The 20,989-nt window shown below is 35.8% G+C and overlaps 1 pseudogene; it reads right to left on the bottom strand.

Moving 5' to 3' along the window:
- Positions 1-1,152: 1,152 nt before the first annotated feature.
- LOC104910755 lies at positions 1,153-17,048 on the bottom strand (annotated as a pseudogene).
- Between the last annotated feature and the right edge of the window lie 3,941 nt (positions 17,049-20,989).

Below are 20,989 nucleotides of genomic sequence, written 5' to 3'. Positions count from 1 at the left end.
TACAGTGGAAGTTATTGTGTACAGAGTCATGATGTATCTGTACATAATAAAAAGAAGTTAAACCCATATTTTCAAATAAGAGTTTGAAACTACACTATAAAAATGAAACCTGCTAACAGTAGGAAAAGTATGCCTGAATATGAATAAATACACTTAGTAAAAAAGAAAAATAAATGCAGAAAGAGTGGTTGATAATATAATTATGTAGTTAATTAGTTATCAAATATGGTATAAATTGGAACTGTTATCTACCCATTAGTTAAGCTCAGCATTTCTGGTCCTTCTACGTGGTTCATCCTGTTTTTAATTGTAACAACCATAGCTGCTGCAGAGTCAGTTGAAGAGCTACTGCATTAACAGATTGCATGAACTACTAAAGGAAAACTGGCATTCTGAGCTTCTGAAATCTTTTGCAAATGTTCAGCTTTCAAACATGTAACTTGAGTGTTAATTTTGCCACAGGAGAGCAGTGGCCAGCAACTCAGGATACTGTGTTGGCATACAGTACTTTAGATATGTGAGTTTGTGCTCTAAGAGTTGCAGTTCTACTGAGATGCTACAGCTGATGAAAAAAAAAACAAAAAACAAACAGAATTAATAGAAACCTGATTTACGAAAAAACAGTCAAAAAAGGCTGAATGATATCAAATTAAAAAAAAGAGAGAGAGAAGGGAGGAGTAAACAATTAGACACTGGTTATTAGCAAGAATTTGCAGTGTAGCTGGGAAGGCCAGATTTCAGGATGAATCCTGTAGTGCCACAGCCAGCAAAACTCCTTCCACAAAAGCCATTGGAAGTTTTATTACTGGAGAATCCGTCCATTGAAAGCTTCAGAATGATGTTCCTTTTCACTTTGTGTGGAAAGGGAAACTCTCTGGCTGCTTTAAAATTACAAAACATTGTTTTGTACTTATTTTTGTAAGAACATTTTCTCACAGGACTTAGCTGAAAACCAAAGAATTTCAATTTTTTTTTCCTTTTTCTTTTTCCCCCCATTTCTTTTCTTCCTTTTAAAGTTTAGTTCCACTTTTCCACTGTACCTCCACCCCCTTTTTTAAAACAAGACTTCCATGCCACTGGACACAATTTCTTTTGTAATACAACTAATTACACCTGATAGGAGCAGGAAAAAAAAAAAACAACGAAAAAACAAATCCATTGAAGGTGCTTATTCATTTAGCCGTGATCAACACACATAAAACATACCAAACCACATATATATAATAAAGTGGATACAAAGTGCATTTCAAATTCACAGCTCAGCCATTTTTTAACATTAAAAAGAGTTCTTGAAACCAAATTGTTGTATAGTCACATTTTTCTCACTATTTGAAGAAAAAGCTAAGATAATGAAAAAGGCTGGAAAAAAAACATCTCCAAACAATATGACACAGAATCACCTTTGTAAGAAATTGAGAGAAAACATTAGAAAGAATCTTTGGACTTTATGAGCATCCTACCTTTTTTTTGCGCAGTTTCACTTGACTGTCTGAATATTCTTGTGTGGTCAAATCAATCCTTAAATGTAAACACTGAGTGTCTTCTGCTGAACTGACATTTGAAAGGCATTTGTTTTCAGGGGCCACTTGAGGTTCAGTGAAACCACTTTCATCCAGACAATTTTCCACTGCCGGAACATGAGAGCAAGGAAAAGATTGCATAAGGCACTCGCTGGGTTCCACCGCTGAGCGTGGCTGTCTATCACTGCTGGGGCATGTATCAGAAGAAATCCCACTCTGTACCACATTACATTCAGACTTTCCAAGGCTGTCTTTAAAAGCATCAGATTTCCTGCGCTGTTGTGCAATTACAGCAGTATGAAGCAGCTGTTTCCCAGGCATGATAATTTCTTTCACATTTGGAGAATTAAAAAGATTTTCTTTCTCTACTTGCACTACTTCATTTAAGGCTTCATAACTACAAAGCTCCAGGCTTTGGCCAATACTGCCACAAATATCTCCTTCCATCTTCTCTTTAGGAACTATGTCACCATCTCCAATTATGCCAGATATTTCAGCTTCCTCATTACCTTCTGTTTTTTGTACAACCCGTCTTAAGGAGCCCGCTCCATTTAAACTCTCTTCTTCATCTTTTAGTTCCCTTCCAACAGCAGTGATGTGGTGATTAACACCATCCAGGTTGAGTGCAGGATAGTCATCATCATTATCATCATCATCATCAGACACATGGACTAGAGTTTCTGTGCTGGCCTCCAGAAAATGTTCTTCTTCATGGTTTTCATTTTCATCCAGTTCCTTTGACATATTTCCAAGCTGCTTTGCAGGGAAGCCAGCTGGCTCTCCGCCATGACACTCTGGAAATGAAGTACATTTTTCTTTCCGGTCCACACTCAAAATTTCATCTTTTTCCATACTTATCTGCAAGTTATCAGCTACAAGTCCATGACGACATGCTGTATTATACTCCACAGACTCCAAAGCCAATCCCATCCACTGGGTTACATGCTCTTCCCAGCTTTTCTTTCTGATTGCTAGAGACATGTCATAACAGTTCAGCAGCAGGCTGCAGCATACCTTCCACAGTGGAGCAGAGGTGTCATGGCTGCTGTGCGCTGCTCCAGAGGGAGAGAGTGCTTCATCATTTTAACATCTGCAAAAATAAAACAATAACCAAAAAAACCCAAAACAAACAAACAAACAAACAACAACAACAACAACAACAAAAACACCAAGGTTATTGAATCAACTCCAAATATTAAAAAAAAGAGAGAGAAAAGAAGAAACAGTTTAAACAAAAGTGTAAAAGCAAGATAAGGACGTGGGACCAGAAGGACAGGAATTCAGAAGACTGTTCTGTCTAAAGTTTTAATAGTTTTCATACAAAACTTGACAGTTTTCATAATTCAGTAGAAGTTTTTTTCTAATTACTCTCCATTATCATGTAAACAAAAGTGTTATAAACAACCACATGGATAGGCAAGTAGCTCAAGAGCCAAAATTTGACAATGTCTCTCTTCATTGTGTCTGTCATAAGATATTTATTTCAGTGGATATAAATTCCATTATGTCTTATGACTTCCTTGCACACTCAGTTATTTTGTATTTCTTCTTCATCCAGAGATACCCCTAAGCACAGCACTTTGGCAATTTCTCAAAGAAGTAAAGCAGAACTTGAGGGTTATTCTGAATCTTGCCAAAGTTATAAACCATTCTCTTACAAGTAGATTTGGTCAAGACTTTTTGCCATTCAGTGGCTCTTATTTCTCTGATTGCTTTCTTCTCATTAGGACTATTAGCTATAGTTATAAGCATCATATGAAAATGCAGGGAGAATCAGTCATTATGTGTGGTATAAAAAAATACAGTAGTACAAAAATTAATTTAAGTTTTTGGTGTATTTCTTACAAAAATATCATAAAACTTGAAACCCAAAACCAAAGCAAGCAAACAAGCAAAGAAACAAACAAAAAAATCACACCCCGAGACTGGTGAATATAGTCAAGATCTAGTAACATAAAGAAGGGACAAAGCCTTTGCTTAGGGCTCTACAGAAGGTTAACTTGTCAGCAATAACTGCATGTGTCATCTGAATTGTCAGGATCTGCCCCATCCTACTGTCACCTCTACCTATCCATACAGGTATCTTTCACTGGCAGTTGTAATCAGGCCTTCTGCATGACAAGATTTGAGATACATTAATCTCGCTACATTGCTTGTATGGAATCAGCACAAAGAAAATATCTCATAAAGATTTACTCATTATAAAAGAAAATCAACAGGTTCTTCATCAAATACCAAAACAGAACTTTTGGCCCGAAAAACATCAGAGGTTGAAGGAGCAGGTGCTTCAATTTTCACTCTATACATAAGAACCGTCAGCGCTTAGGATGGATCTACTTATTGATTTCAGCAATAATGAAGATTAAGCACTAAGTTTCTTCTGGGTTACTTCAGTCCAAAAACACAAATTCACAAGGGCACAGAACTGCCTTGGCAAATCACATGACCAAAGGTAAAATAAAAAAAAAGTATTCATCTTCAAGGAAATGCAGAACTATGCCATGCAACCAAACCTCAGTAAAAAATGTCTTGATAAAGTGACTATTAGGATAGAGTTGTACATGCTCCTAGTTCTTTAACCTTTTTAGTTGATGGCAAGCTTCGTTTCACGTTCACATTTTCCACCTCCATGGAGACTGTGCTTCAAAAGAAAATATGTTCATAGGGTAAAAGAATTTCATGCACAAGTCATTAGCGTGTGGGAGGCAGAGGAAAATGGAAAATAAGACATGCAGCCAGGCCAAAAAAAATGATCTGCTTTCAGAGGCAAAATTTGGTAGTAAGAATTTAATTCAGCTTTAAGTTTCTCTTTTCTTTCCTGGCTGAATATGAGAGCAAGCTTAATTGTTAAAGTGTAAAGTCAAATTACTGCATAAATGTCCAGTGCATTTGCACTATTTTACTGGCTTCATTTCAGATCCATATATTTCTACTATTCCTAAGTGTGCACACCTCAAAATTACAATGGGATGGAAATCAATAAAGACAATGCTATTACTGTCTCTTGCATCTTTTAGATCCTAAAGTACTTTGTAAAAAAATGAATTCGTATTACAACACCACAACATTATATTTTGACTTCTGAATAGGGGAAGCTTTACTAAGAGGGGCTCTTTTGTTTCTGCTGTCCTGAATTACTGCTAGAAGTTGCAGCAGAGTGCAATACATTACCCTCTATCTTCTTTCTGTCCCCCTCTTAGAAAACTCCGTATAAGCTCTATCTCCTTTACAAAAAGTAAAAAATGGTTGCTGCAGCCATACATGAGAATTCAAAAAAATAATAGAAGAAAAAAAAGAAAAAAAGAAAGAAAAAAGAGCCAAGTGAAAAGCTAAAAAAATGTAGCTTCCAAATGGAATTCATGCATCCCTTTATCTCAGCCCTAGGCTGCTGGTGGTGTGCAGCATGCAAGCATTCAAGGAGTTAAAGGGTGCATGTTAATCTTGCTGCATTTAAATGGAGTTACACGTGTGCCGAAAGGGGAGAACAGATCCCTTACTGTTTTTCATTTTTTGGATGTGGAGAGGTATATTTCATGGGGGATGAAAAACAAATAAATTTTACTTGAGGAACCCTTCTGTTTTACTGGCACTACCACTAGTTTTGGTGATACTACTGCTTAGTAGACTGCAGGAAAAAAAAAAAAAAAGATTAAACAGGTGAATACCAAATACTTTGCTTGAAATACAAGACAAAAAAATACACGACAATGGAGTCTTCATTGTTTTCTAAAATACAAGCTTTCAGTAGGACTGAGTATGAAATATTTACCTTACAGATGCTTGCTATCTGGGCAGTCCCAGTTCCCTGAAGTCCTCTCTGGCATGTGATATCTTCCATCAACCAGTCTGATAAAAACTCACTTTCCTTCCTCTTCCTCTCCCCAAGGGCTGCATTATCTGCTACATTTCAGCTCAGAAATTCTTTCCCTGCTATAACTACATGATAGTCATAGGCCAACAAGCAGCTTTCCTCTTTTCCACCTCCACGTGCAGGGTCACCTCTTTACTTTGTACTCACATCTGCTGTGCTTGGGAAAATCCCTCACTCCAAACCTCTGAATAGGATCCATAACCATGTTCCTCTCTCCTCCAGAGATAAAAGTGTGCTGCTACTTTTTTTTCTGCTAATGCTGCCTCCCTTTTTCTTGATGTGCAGCATCTTCTGTCATCTGAGAAATGCTGCTCTCAAGTCCATTTATACTCCACCAAGGGAAGACACAACCCCTTTCTCCCATTCATTATCATACCACTAGATAACTTTAAATCAGTTTTTTTCTAAGTCAAGCAGAGGAAGGCTAGCAGTCTAATTCAAACTTAATTTCTTTAAACAGACTTAAGTTTAACTAATTTTCAGTCACTGACTAGCTCTATGGCTAGAGAATGACAAGTGGCAGTGAATTTAGATTTTCTTTTGCTAGCAAGAGTCAGTGTTACTAAGTTTTCAAACAGACCAAAAGAATAAAAGAAACATCAGTAGGAAAACAATTCTGAAAAGACTGATTTTGTTCATTTTAATTTCATAGATTTTTAAGTATACACTCAATGCCTGTTTGTCATGAAGGATTTTGAAAACTTGAAAATTTTCAATAGAACTGTTGTTCTGACCACTAAAAGATGCCAGCTTTTTCACTGTAATTCCAGTTTCCAAATTTTAATTAAAAAGTACTCATTTTCTAATAAGTATTTATGTACGCTTTTATAAGTATTTACTTGAGTATTTATAAAACTTAAAGTCTTTCTTGAAATGTTTTATAGAGTGAAAATACCTTTTCTTCTGGTTAAAGCATACCATTGGGATACAGCTGCTGCAATAATTCATGCTCATGTTTGGCTTTTATTTTTCTGTTCCACTAAGTTTTATACTGCTCAGGACTATTAACTTCCTGAAAAATAAAGTTTGAAATAAAATATAAAAGATAAAGACTTCTCCTGGACAAAGTTTCTTGTTCTGTGGTATGATTTAAAGAAGATTCATAATATCGATGCAGTAGGCAATGCTTGACCAAAGAAAATGGCAGGGGGCGGTGACACTGAAGCAGAATCTCCCTTGAGAACCCTTTGAGACGGTTTGCAGCGCTTAGAAAACAAGATGCTAGTTTTGACAGATTTTCTAATAAATTACTGCTGATCTCTGTTCACTGTGAGCTACAATGGAAATGAAAAATAAGACGAGCCTTTATGCTTGCTTATGTTTGGAAGTTTTGCATAAACTCTCATGGAAGAAATAGTTACTTTGCAACAGAAAACCTGTATGAGATGAACTGGCTGGCTATCCTATAATTAGATTGTCTAACACTTTCCTTAAAGGAGGATTCCTTTGATTTTTCCTCAGTAGCTCAAATTAAAGAGTTTCAAGGAGGCTTTCAAAATTCAGACAGAGAAGTATCCTCTCTTTATCCCATGAAATACCAGTTACATTCAGGTATGTTGATCATTTTCTAAAATGCCTTTTCCTTTCCCTTCCCAAGGAAGCCTACAAGAAGCATTTTTAAAGAAACAGACACAAAACCCCAGACTTGATAGCCTGCATCAGCAGCAGCAAGACCTTGAAGTTGGAGCTGGAGTGAAAATGAGAAGGGAAGGAAGTAAACTTTCTCCAAAAGGCTGTATCTGAGTGCACCAAGACCTGTCAGAGACGAAGCTCCCCTTCTTGGGACCACAATGGAACACTGAAACTTCCTGGTTTCAAGAGTGGGGCACAAAAAACACGGCTCTGGTCCACACTGGTGTGGAGCACACTCTGTTTTTTCCATGGTGGACAAAGAGATGAGAGGAGAAGTGTGGAATCCAGCAGCTGCAGCCACCCCACAAGATGGGGCAGTGCAACCAATAGAACCACAGGACATAGGGAGTGATACAGCGAGAGCAAGCACAGTGAGCATGGCCATGCACAGAGCACCTCAGCAGCATCCCCAGCAGTACAATCCTTACCATCCCAAGTGAAATTCAGTTTTTGCTAATACTTTGCATGGGATGCAAATCCTATTTGGAAAAGAATAAGGCGAAAGCATATTCGCTTATAAAGTTACGCTGAGATGAAAGAATGTTTCATTAAATTTTTTACGTAGTAGGCATACGTAAGCAACTAAGATCAAGCAGAAATATTTGTTATCACTATTTTATCTTTGTTGGTCTCTGACCCTAGTCAGCAAGCTTTGTTTAAGGAAGTCTGAGAGAATGGGATCTGTTTCCTATAAACTCATCTCACATCTTCCTGTTCTGGCTTACATTCAGCTCTTTCAGTAATTCCATACCAAGCTCTGAGACAGAATTTTGTTTACAAATAATTTGAGATAAAACATAAGCCTCTAGGTCTTTGCATAGTTATTTTAAATTGCCTGTTTTAGAATTTGCAGTCCTTCCTTCTCTTATTTCCTGGACACAAGCCACTCTTTGGATTTAACAGAAGTGGGGGCTCACCTTGTCTGCAGTTTTTATATAAACAGGTTTTTTACAGTACATTTGTATGGATCATTCTAAACCCTGATGTTTAGGAGCAGAAACATAAGGAATTTTTGCTGCAGGACTGAGTACATGATGTGCTTTCCCTAATTTCTTTTAAATGTAAAAGATAATCATATAGTGGCATTTTCATCCATGAATTAGTGGACAGTAATAGAAGTAGCTTTTGTGTACTAGTGAAAGGTGCTAAGGAAGTAATACTCAATCCATAGCCTAAATAAATATTTCTAAAATAGAGAGAATTTTTGTTCCCCAGTTTCTCACAAAATGCTTGAAGAGAACCATGAGTAATATTCAAAACAAAACAAAACAAAACAAAAAACCAATCTCAAACACTAATACTGGAACTATATTGCATTGTGTTTTTAATATGCAGTGAAAAGACGCTTGGTCAGTGTGATTTTAGTATTGATACTTGTTACAGACATATGATCCAAGTGCTAGACATGATTATTCCTACCAGGTCATACTTTATAATATAGTGTTTTAGAAGTAGGCTGTTCCAATGCACCACCAACTTCTGGCCACCTTAAGATCATTTAAAAAAAAGGTGAAAACAGATCACAACCTTAAGATCAAAAGATAACAAGACTCGGGTTGGAACATCAGTGAGAACATTTTTCAGAACAAGAAATCAAAGTGATCAGGAATGAAATGGTTGGATTGAGTAACAACTCAAATGAGAAATTGTGGAATTTGTAACTTTGATAGTTGCTCACTAGGTACATAGGAAATGTAGGGGGACAGAAATGATGCCTGAAAGTCTCAAGGAGTTAAAGTGAGAAATTGATCCTTCCAAGCTAAAGGCCAATGAGTTTGGAACCAGATATGTGTTTTATGTGAGAAAGGAGATGCACTGAATTGGAAGGGATCATGACTGGGGCTCAGGTCTGAGAAGTACAGCCTTTCTGGGGCACTCTTGTTCCACTCTTTTTTTGTTGATGATCTTGGAGAGGAAGGGGAAGCAGAGGCATGTTGGGCCCAGAAATCTTCATCTCCTCACTAAACTCCTGGGGTTATCTCCTCAAAATAAGAAAATTGGAAGAACAGGAGGATTTTCAGCCTTGGGCTGCCGGGAACAATGGTAGGGTATGCCTAAACCTCCTTTCAAAATCCATTCAAATCCATTTGGTCCTGACCTATATATTTATAAGTCCTTCTATTCTTTGTAAAGTATAGTAAATTGGCTGAAAATCTAATGAAGAATGAAAAAGGAAAAGAAAAAAAAACAACCAAAACCCACAGAGATCCAAAAGTGAGAATAAATAGATGAGCTTTGTTTGTTTTGTTTTAAATAAGGAGGGAAATTATTAATAGATTTACAAAGATTGCTATTAGAATATTTGCTATTTATTTTATTGAGAAGCAGAAAAGTTATGACAGTTAGTTAATTTAGCGTTTATTTGGAAATCTAACTGAAAAATTACAGAGAGACCCGATTGCAGCGACCATCTAGGAGATAAAATTGTATGTAAACTTCCCTGTCAGTAAATACAACTGAATGCAGATAGGAAAAAATAACTCCAACTATAAATGTATAATAATAGTCTCCGTGTTATCTGTTAGTAGTCAGAATAACAGAAGTAAATATGACTGTGGTTGGTAACCTAGAACCAAATTTCAAGCTCAGTCAAAATTAGAAAGTACACAGCACAGTAGGAGGTTATATTTAAGGCTATTTAAATCCTTTATGTAAATGATATTTTGCATATTACAGAAACTGTTGTATTGTCCAGCAGTGTAGTAAGAACTCAATACATTAGATGCCTCAAACTATAACATTAGATTGACAAGTTGCTCATTCAGACACTTCAAAAGTCTTGCTTGTTTAGTGCAAATATTATTGATTCATAAGATCTGAACCCAAGACTGACCAATGTGCCTTAATTTGTTGTTAGAAAATGTAAAACAGCATTAGCTATTTTTACTTTCTATTGCTCTTCTAAAAAGTGCTCATCATCATTACAAAGAAGGGCTTTTACTTGTAGCCAGCATGTGATTACACTGAGCTTTAGCCTGGTTACATTTATATTTTATTTCCAACATTTAGCCTCAAATCAGCTGATCCTCTTCCTCAAGGATGAGAAAGGGGAAATGACAGGATCCAAACTGATCCACAATTATCCAGCTTACTTAAGATCTATGTTATTTACACCCCATTTAATTATCAAATCAAAACCAATTTAAATAACAATAAGCATATCCAACTTTGTATTTTTGTACTATTTGACACTGATGAACAGTTAAAGAAACAGAAATAATATTTTTAAAAATATCATGGTGTAATTATTCTTCTTTAATGTAATCCTTAATGATATTTTATTATATTAATGACACACATTAAATTCTTATTAGCTGATATGATAATGGAATGTTCTCCACCACCTTCACCACAGCATCATTTCAGAATGACAACAGCCATCAAGTATATAACCACCTGATAGAGAAATCGGAGGCCTTAACACAAAAATTCCTTTTTCAAGAATAAGACCTCTTAGAAGGGAATTTTATTTTTGTGCTTTGGTGTCTGTCTCACCAATCCTGCCCCCAAACTCTTTCTGCTTTCCACTTCTGCAGAACAGAAAAAACAACTTAATTGGCAGATTCCGTACACTTTCCTTCCTCTTCTCCTTGACTGGGAGCAACTCGACAAGCAGACACAAAAGTAAAAAAGGCTGTCCCATAGGACATGTCAAACCAGAAGACTGTGACTATTACTATTAGTCCTAAAGTAGACTAACTTTTTCTCAAATCTCTCTCTCTCTCTTTTTTTTTTTTCCCCCTAAATTTCTCATGGTGGAAGAAATGCCATTTTCTAGCCAACTCTAGTAAAATACTAATTTTCTAGCTACAGGAAGTTCTTTGGAAAACAATATAAACTAACCAAATTGTTTTCCTACTGCCTTTTATATTTAAAGTTCTAATAGTGTGTTTCCATTTAAAGATGAGTTGCTGGAGCTTGTTATAGACAAGAACTGTGAAGCCCAAGGCACTATGGGCAATGACTGCTGGTAACTATTGCCCTTACTGAGTAAACCACAAGCATGTATTCATTGCTGGTGAGCACAGGACTAAAAAGTAATTTTGATGCTATTATATGTATACTTCACACATAAGACACTGAAAATCATTTTACAGAGTGGCCTGAATTCCAGACTCATCAGTGATTTCTCAGTTATGTGATGCTTTTCTCCTATTCAGTATCTGTAGCCTGCTTGGGAATACTCATTCAACTCTGCAAACTACTGAATGCAGATAGGAAAAAATAACTCCAACTATAAAATATAAAAAATAAAACACATTACCCTCCCTCAGTCTGAAAACTACTTGGATCTAATTTCTTTACCACTGACCAGTTTGTACAACATGAAAAATCTTTTTAAAATCTTTACTTATATTTACAATGGAGTTGATGCTGATTCTGAGTTTGCGAGTTGCCACGAAAGCACTGACATCTCCAACAGACAGGTGTTTAATCCAACACTACAACTTTCAGTGTGTTGAATCTTGGGCCTCTCAGGACTGATCAGAAGTGGGGAGTTCACTGCTGTGGACTGAACCAGTGAATCCAAAGTAATTCGTCCTATGCCTGTTACACATTTGTGTCTTGCAAGAGAAAATGCAAGAAAGTAGCTTTACGTGTTCCTATTAAAGACTGTAATACAAACTTGAGGTTGTTTTATGTTTATTACACTGCAGTTATGCAGCTTTACTAAAAATATGAAAGTAGTTAGAATAGGGGAGTATATTGCTGGTTTTTCTCGCCTCTTCCATTTTTATTTAGTTCTTTAAGCAGAAAAATATTTTTTAATAATCTTCTCTTCTACTCTAGATCTCTCTCATCTCCTGGTATAATTACATTATAATTTTGAATCTCCCTTACACAAAATAAAACTTTGGATTACAGTGGAAACTTTCCATAAATATAGCTACATTCAACTTGGAAGATTTATGCATAAGGAACATTTGTCACAGATGAGGTAAAGTGAATCAGACTACAGAATTCTTAGTAATATGGCATAGAACTACCCTGGAAAGCCTAGAACTGATAGAAAGCTAGAGGGAAGGAGAAGAACTTAGGATTCAGAGGTAACAGAATTTTCCTGAAAGTGCCTCTTCAAAGGCATTTTAATCTAAGCCTACTGGAATTTGAGACAAGATATAAAAAAATACCAAACAGAAAATATCACAAATCAGAATGAAAAAAAGGAGAGCCCAGAGGAAAGTGAAGACTAGAAGATTACATTGTGTGAGTTAAATAAGTCTTCATGCAGATATATAGAGCACAGGGCAAACCTCTGTGTTCAGTGATAATGCACAATACGTCAGAGATAAAAGTCCAGGCATTTGTAATTTCGACTTAAGAGATTTTCCTCATTCAACAGAAACAAGTAATTATGATAACAATGGAAATTCTCTACCAAAAGACTGCACTTAAATCTAGAAACATCAGCAAATGCCAGTGGGGAATGAAGAAACAGAAAAACATCTTGAAATGCAGCCAAGAGCCCAATGAAGTATTTAAATTCAGTAGAGTTAATTACTTTAAAACATCAGGTCACAGTCTTATTTACATAGGGTTTGCATGTAAAAATGCTTTATGCATTTGGTTTGGGGAATACTTTTGTACATACAGGTATATATACAGGTATGCATGTTTACCTGTACACACATAAACATAAAAAAAAAAAAAAGTGTACACCTGTGTAGATAGCCAAGTTTAAAATCCTTACTAAATACTGAAACTGATAAGCATGTTTGGAGATATTCAGAACTCAAGTAGACAAAGCCCTGAGCCGCCTGTTCTAGCTGACCCTGATTTGAGTGAAGAGTAGAATCAGAGACCTCCAGAATCTACATCCAATCTCCTGATTTTAGGAAGGAGATCAGGGTCTGGCTCTTCTGGGTATGCTATTTCAATTGTTCTTTTTTTTTAATTCTTTTTTTCCTCTCTTTTCCATTTGTAAAAGGAATAGGACACCAAGATTAAAAATATATATATATTTTAAGATTTATTTTTAATCCAAACAGAAAATGGAAACATATGGCTACAAGAAAAAAAAGAATGTTCAGAAGTATATAAATCCTTTTTATTAAAAAAAAATTGATAAAATTGTTCATAAGTTCTCTTCCTGCTTCTGCTACAGCCCTCCTCAGGGAAGCTTAGCATCAAAGTTGGTAATTTTCAGCAACAAAATTCATTTTAAGAACAACAGAAAAATATATTATAAAATTCAGCATACAATTTCAGACAATTAAGAAAATAAAAAGAATAAAATTTTGAGATTTATAAAAAGGACAAAATGGACATCCTTCTATTTTTCCACCACATTAAAGCAAAACATAATATAACTTCAGCAGTTCACTAGAATTACTGTAAGACTTGCCTACTCAAAAATTGCCTACCCAAACAGTTATTTTTGTTTTTCACTTTCTTTTCCAAGGAATTAAATTTTGCTTTGTATCACAAAGATCTTCATGAATTAGGCCCAAATATTCCAATTTACTTTGTTTAGGTGTCCTGATTATAGAATTTAACATTGAAGTCAACAGATACAAGATACAAAAGAGTTTGCAAGGATATAAATTCATGCCAAAGGAGAGCTTTTTGAATCTCTTCTATTATAAGAACTTGATCCCTTGCGTTAGTTTTGCTCAAGGCTGGAGATATTAATTAATTTGCTTTATTGTTCAAAGTAATCATCTCATGTATTGGCTTTATGTGTGTTTCAAATTAAACGATATTAGCATTTTGGAGTGAACAGAACAGGTCAAAAGCTACAGATGCTCAGTGTTAGATTGTATTTTATCTTTTCACTGCTCCTTTTGCGGGTGTTTGTTTGTTTAATAACAATACCTAAGAAAACAGTATAGTATAACACAAAACTTAGATTAAGGACCTGAATAGCAACAGGGATTTGTCTTCAGAACTATTCAATAAACATTCTAAATGAGAGTGTAGGGCACTTATGTGTGTTATATTTTCCTAAGGCCTGTGAGAAACTTCAGAGTTAAATGAGAAAGTATTTTCTGGAGTTTATCCCATTGTCTACCCTATAGCTCAACTGTCTCAGGTACTTTTATTTGCAAGTGAGGTCAAGTGAGGTCACTCTTTATATCCTTTAAAAGACAGAAGAAGATGCTACAGAAGATGCCCCTTGATGTAGAATAGTTGTTTTAATCATTTTATATTTTCTCTTCCGTTTAAACACAGTCCTGACTGAGTACCTACATGCACAACTGCAGGGGCAAGTATGGTAACAGAGTGGACTGAAAGGCACATATATTAAATCCCTTGGCAAATCAAAGTTCCAGATGAATTTCATGGGAGTGACACATAGACTCAGTTGGTCAGATTCTTTTCTGAACTTTATCTCACCATGGACCTACCACAGCTCTCCCAGCTCAGGACTAAGAACTACGGAAGTTGTGACTACTACTCTGACGTTCACCCTAGGGTATATCCAGGAGTAACTTGCTGCCTACCAGATGTTTCCTTCCCCCTGCAGATCCATGCTCTTTATGGCCCAGAGCTTTGAACAGCATGGAGAACATTCTTCTACAAAATGGGTTGGGCAGTAAAGCTCACTTCTCAGTCTAGTATAACAGAGAAGATACTGGACACCATTCCAGAGTTCTTACTTCTCCTTCTCTTCCCTTCAAGCCACAAAATCATTTCATTAGTCACCAATTATATCAAAACAGTATTTAGTAAAAATACAAATAAAAAACTTCATAAAATTCTCTTCAGTGTATGTGAACAGATGACTCCTGTTACCGAACAAGCCAATAAATATATGAAGTCTTAATGATGCAAGAAAGAATTTCTTACATTACTTAAAATAACAGCTGTCCTTTAAGATATCCAGGATGACAAAGGATACTACATTAAAAACCATATATATAGATGTGAAAAATGCTTAAATCACCACTTTAATAGCTGCAGCTCTGTTCACACAGTCAAAAATGATATCTTGAGTTTCCTCCTAAGCACTTAAGCAGTGGATTTTTTTTACTTTTAATAGTTAAACCTTAACTAGCTTGAAAAAAAGAACTCACACATCTTCACCAAAGTTATTTAGCCAGCTGACATTCGCTGAATCCTGCTTTCCTTCTAAAAGCTAGCACAGTACACCCCAAACTGCATATCTAATTAAAGGTTACTAAAAATAACCTGCTTTAGCTAACAAGGAGAAGGATACCTCGAAATTGCATATTTAGAGTGTACACATTTAGGAGTGTATTGTCAGTTATACTGCAAACTTCATTTAGGACTAAGTAAAAGCTAAACAAGACCATCAGAAGTATAACTGATATATCTACCTAAATCTCTTCTCATCGTCATTACTGCCGGAGGGGAAGGGAAGAGAAGGAAGGAGAAGGTGGGGAAAGAGAAAACAACATAGCCCTAAATGCCCTCTCTGTTGGCAAATGAGGTGAAAAAGGATATCATTCACACTTCTAGATTTCTTATTTCATGCCTATTAAAAACATGCAGGCAAGACCATGCAGTTCTATTTATATATGAATGCAAATAAACAAAGTTCAGCATATCAAGCATATTTTTAAAAGATTAAGCAAAATGAACAAGAAGATTTTGTTATAGCTCTGGCACATTTTGATTAACAGGATTAGCAGCATACAATTAAATTTACATTTTCAATGATACTTATTTATTTACCTCCAGTTTTAGTGCTGGAATCCTGAATGCTGAAAGTCCCAGTAGTGCTGGATGCTGCTTGTTTCTTTCCTGTTTTTTCTTTTCTTTCACTTAAAAAAAAAAGAAAAGAAAAAGTATTTTGTTTTATTTTAAAGTATAGGAAGATTCTGAGACAGCTTTACGTAAATGAAGAGAATGTCTGTCAAACTTGGACATGACCTTCTTAAAATCTTTGGTTAAAAAAAAAGAAAAAGAAAAAAAAAGAAAGAAAGGAATAAAAAAGTCCTTTAAAAAAAGGGATAATAATAATAATAAAAAAACAACAAACAAAAGAACCCAGTCCCAGTTAGCTCCTGCTAGCATAAAAGTTCAGATTTCACTTCTGAGATCCTTGCTCTATTCTAAGCAGTTTTCCTCAATGTGTGATTCTAACAAAAACACCCTCTGCAGCTGGAGGGAGCCTTAGCTAAGCACGAGCCTGTCAAGCTTTTCCCAGTGACTTCTGTCTACTAAATTCAGACTGATGTTTTGTGAAAGGGGCCTCAACAACCAGGCCCAGATTGCCTGAAAAGTATTTCCTGCCTTTGAGAGAGGGAGAGAGAGAGACAGAGAGGGAGAGCGTGTGTGTGCGTGCGCGAGGCAGAGAGAAAGGGAGCGAGCGTGCAGAGAGGGGGAAAGGGAAAAAGACGCCCAGACTGAAAATTTCAAGATGTTCAGCTTAACACACTGCTGAGGTATTTCTGTCAAACTGGAAGGTCTCTGCTACAGTTACATAATGCAAACATGTTTTGAACCTCTCCCCGATGTTTTCTTTTCTTTAAAAATATACATACATTTTGCACATCTCCAGGGTTCATGCAAAGATGACACTTAACTCGAACAAAGGGGGGATGTCTCCAAAATGTCTCATCTTGGTACCAGGTAGTAGGAAAAAGGAAGAGAAAAATACAATTTAAACTTAGCTTACAAAGGCTCTTGTACTATTCTGATCAGCACGTACACACAGTTCGATGGATACCATGCACACGCATATACTAATAAAATTGCATTCGTACTCAAGAGAATTATCTGGATCTGAGAAAATGAATGTTATGGTTTAAATGCAGTCATATAGCAGGCAATGGTATATGTTGCTTTACCTCTTCTGAGAATCCTCCAGAGTCACACAAATCCAGCTCTGCGAAAGCAAAAGGACAGACTCCATCTTGATCATATTAGTATTTTGCTGACATAAAACACTTGTAACTACTTCGTTCCAATTTGACAGAGTGCCTGAATCACGTCTTCAGAGTAACCCACAGCATCTACATCCTCTGCTCTGCACAAATTTAGTGAATATCATCTGTTTATCTTTTCTGCTTTCTTCTGCCTCCTCTGAATGACTTCCTCTTAGCCGTTCCAGACTGAGAACTTGGATTACCATTTGGTTTTGATTAAAACCAGACGGACAGCTCTGGAGAAGTTTGAGTAAGCTAATGGAAATGACTAGTATGGCTTTAATTATGGTATCAATTAATAATAAATGCTAGCTGCTCGTGTAATAACAAAAGCTAATAATAAAAACACAAAAATTACCTATTTGTTCACTGGTCTCATATTTAGGTGAAAGAATTTAACAAAATTTTATTTAGTTTAATTCAGTGTGAATCATAATAGTAATGACCATGCATAATTTCCAAACTGCTGGGTGAGGTCAAAAATTTTTTGCCTCTTCCTGAATGAAAGAAGTGGTGTTGGTAACTTCGTCTTTCAGGGTGGGTCAGTCATGCATCTACCTTCTGGCAACTCCTTCTGCTGTTGCAAAACCACTTTAATAATTATCAATCTGATTAATTTGATTTACTGTTTCTGCTCAGATTATTGATTGGCAGCTTTAGTCTTTGTCTGACCTTAAAACAGAGCTGGAGATATAGTGGAAGACATCACGCATTCTCTCCACAAAATAGCCTGAACATAGTGACAGGAAGGTCTCCGTTCTGCAGGTCTATCACAACTATAACAGGATATTTATTCTGAAATGAGATAGGAAACCTTCATAATTACTAACTGCTGATATTTGAGCTTATTACCAGCCTCCAGCAACTGTCTTTTAACTGTTTGTATAATACCTTCATTAGCTGGAATGAGTCTTCTTGAGGGCATTTCTTCAGTTAAAAAGCCAGTTTTGTAAGGCTGTCTCCAGCTCTCTCTAATATGGTCATATCTGGAGCTAATTTGTTAAGATTCAGTTCCTCAGCATGTGGAACTTTGTGCTAAAGTCTGCTAAATTTGTCGAATGTGGTCTTCATTGTCATCCATGTAATTTTGTATATGCATTTTTCAGCTTTAAAATTACAGTATTAACTTTGAAATTTAGTTGCAAAGTTATGCAGGCCCAAATGGAAGTGGGTTTGATTTTTTTCCCAGTAGCTTTTATGTGTATGGATAGTGGAGGTAGACAGCACTAAGAGGAATGGCTTACCAGTCTAACCTCTGCAACTTCAAAGAGAGAGGTCTTTGAAGCCCACGCTTCAAATGGCATATATGGTGGTTCTCAGTCATAAGTATAGCTAGAGGTAAATAACTCTGCAGAATGATTTTTAGCTATATTTAGCCAGAGATCCAAATGCAAATCTTTTACTCCACTCCAAATTGTGATTTGTATTATTTTCATGAAGGATTCCCAGATTGGAATTAAATTCCAGTTGGAATTACAGACTATGAAGGGACACATTTTATTTGTAATTATGGAGTTGCGCAAATTGCGCAATTTTGAAATTGGTCTTCATAGGAATCAAAATGAAAACAAAAAACTGTTGGTTTCCTTACAGCTAAAATTTACTCAGAATGTTGTTTCAGTTAATAGCAAAATAGAGATTAAAAACTGTAATGCAATATTCTAAAACAATAAACAGATACTTCAGGGCAAACTATTAATCAAAATGTTTATTTTCTAATTAATTTTCTTAGGCCAAATATCACTTGACATTCCATCAGGAAGCTCTGTTTTCAAAAATTTGCTTCTACATTTATAGAAGGAGAAGAATAATTGGAGTATGAATATTTTGCATAATAAGAAAAAAAAAGTTTGCCTAAATTCAACCAGATACTGCCAAATGTATAAGACAGATGAAGGCAGCTCTATTATTAAACATTTTCAAAGTTTCAATATTTGTTTTTCCTTCACAGTAGAACCACCAGATTTCATAAAGTATTTCATACTTCTACATTTCATACTGAATGTACCAGCATTAGTTCATGAATATGCTCCTTTCCTTGTGTTGGAGCATTAAGAAAAATTCATGACAAAAAATTGAAGCGTACGTAAGTGTACAAATATTGCTGTGCCCTTGGAAATAAAAGTTGTCAGGATCTACAGCTTCTAGATTAGCAACAGTAAAAGTTCTGCAAGACACTGCAAAGCTAATAGCTTGATACAGGTACATGATTATGTAAACTGAAGTTAAGCCACAGTTTCAAGAACTAATCAAAGAATAAGTGGTTACAGTCTCACTGGAATATCTTACCCAGATTTTGGTCTTGCTTCTACTTTTATTAATCCATCACCATACAATGTCATAACTTGGAAAGAAACTCAGAATGTTGGTATTGTTGTTTCCTGTTGTAAGAACTCTGCCTTCTGTTTTGGGGATGTCTTTCAAACACTTATGAATTTCCAAATCAAGCCACAGTTCTTGTTTCATAGACTTTAAATTTCAAGTAAAAGTAAATCATAAAGATCTGTTTTTAAGTACTGTAGAAAGTTACTGTGGTCGCAAAGCAAATTAAAATGATTGCATGGATGTGGGTGGCATATTTTATTTCTGTGGAACTTAGACACTGATATGGCAAGGTACAGGCTTACATATGGTAGATGTTAAAGGTAATACCCTTAAATATTGTGTATGAGTAGACAATATACAGTCAGGTTCTCCAACAGTCTTCAACTGTGGGTGAAGACAATCTTTTCTTTAAATCTCTTTTATTAAATGAATGTTCTTGAAAGGACACTGAAGAACATTTACTAGAAAAGTCACATTTTGTTGCTGTCATGTTCTTGCAATAGGATCTAAATAGCTGCAATAAACTCAGGGGAGATACTTTGGTTTGCAACCGTTGAGAATGTGGTCCACTTTTTGCAACTTACTTGTATTCAGCCTTCCTAATTGCTTTCAGACCTGTGGAATGATGCAGCCTCACAATGGCCAAGTCTATTCAGCATAACCTATACAAGATCTTCTTAAAACAATCTTTTCCATGTTGTTTTTTTCTGCGTTTTTCTATTTAATGATTTATTTATTTTTTGTTCACTTATTTGAAGTGGAATCTAAGAACATGAAATCTGTTGATCCACTTTCTAAACCCTCTGTCTGAGGCTGGATCCACAAGGGCATTCAATAACAAGCTGGCAGCTTATCTTCTTTTCTTAGTGTAGTAATGTGTAACTATGCATTGGATGGAGAAACTGCCCTAAACTTCTCAGAGTCCTTGCAGTGAGAAACTGTCAGTGGACTTCCTACAATTCACGTAAAAAATCAACCTGTAGACTTTTGGCAAATGAATTTCTAAATCAGGCAGAAATACAACTATTTCCAGAAATAGAAAAGTAAGGACCAACAGTTTTATATGTGACTGTAGCTCTTAACTTAATCCTTGTCACACTGAAAATACAAGACACACTTCTAGCTGTTGCCAGTGTAACATATGACTTAATGAAATGTAAAACATCAAGAAATTGGGTCATAATTGTAATTTCTAGATTATTCAGTTATTGCATGCCTACCTGTGTATATCCTAAAAATATCATGTCACATACAATAAACACAAGTTTAGCTTTGACCAAATGTGTGTGGTGGGCATGATATGTGGAGTTAGCACTGCTGTGTACCCTCCTCTCCACATCTTTCTGCTGTTGCCTGTGTAGTCCACGTTCAAACTATGTGCAGCCAACTCATGGAAAATATCACTAAAAATCACATAAAAATGCTGAAACCTTATGATCTTGTGGGGCCACATTACTAACTGTTCATGTGGTTTGCAGGCTGGACACATGCTATATAGCATAAAATGACAAGGCCCTGTTTATTTTGCATTTGGTTATGTACATAGTGTTCAACATTCTTATAGAATCTGTAAAAGTTTGTGCAAACTCTGCCTTTATTTTCTCTTTAAAAGATACCCTAAAAATTTACTCTTTAGTATTATATTTCATACCATTACTAATCCATTTCATCTTCAGAATAAACAAGAAAATACTTATAGTGGCACTGTGTTTGTTCTTAAAACAAATTGAGCAAGGCTGTTTGTCTGTTTCCTGAGAAAATACTTGGGAGACATAAATATAATTATCACCATTTTCTTGTAGAAA

Source organism: Meleagris gallopavo, chromosome 4, assembly GCF_000146605.3.
Source record: "Meleagris gallopavo isolate NT-WF06-2002-E0010 breed Aviagen turkey brand Nicholas breeding stock chromosome 4, Turkey_5.1, whole genome shotgun sequence".
Classification (NCBI taxonomy): Eukaryota; Metazoa; Chordata; class Aves; order Galliformes; family Phasianidae; genus Meleagris; species Meleagris gallopavo.
This window is presented reverse-complemented; position numbering and strand designations above follow the sequence as displayed.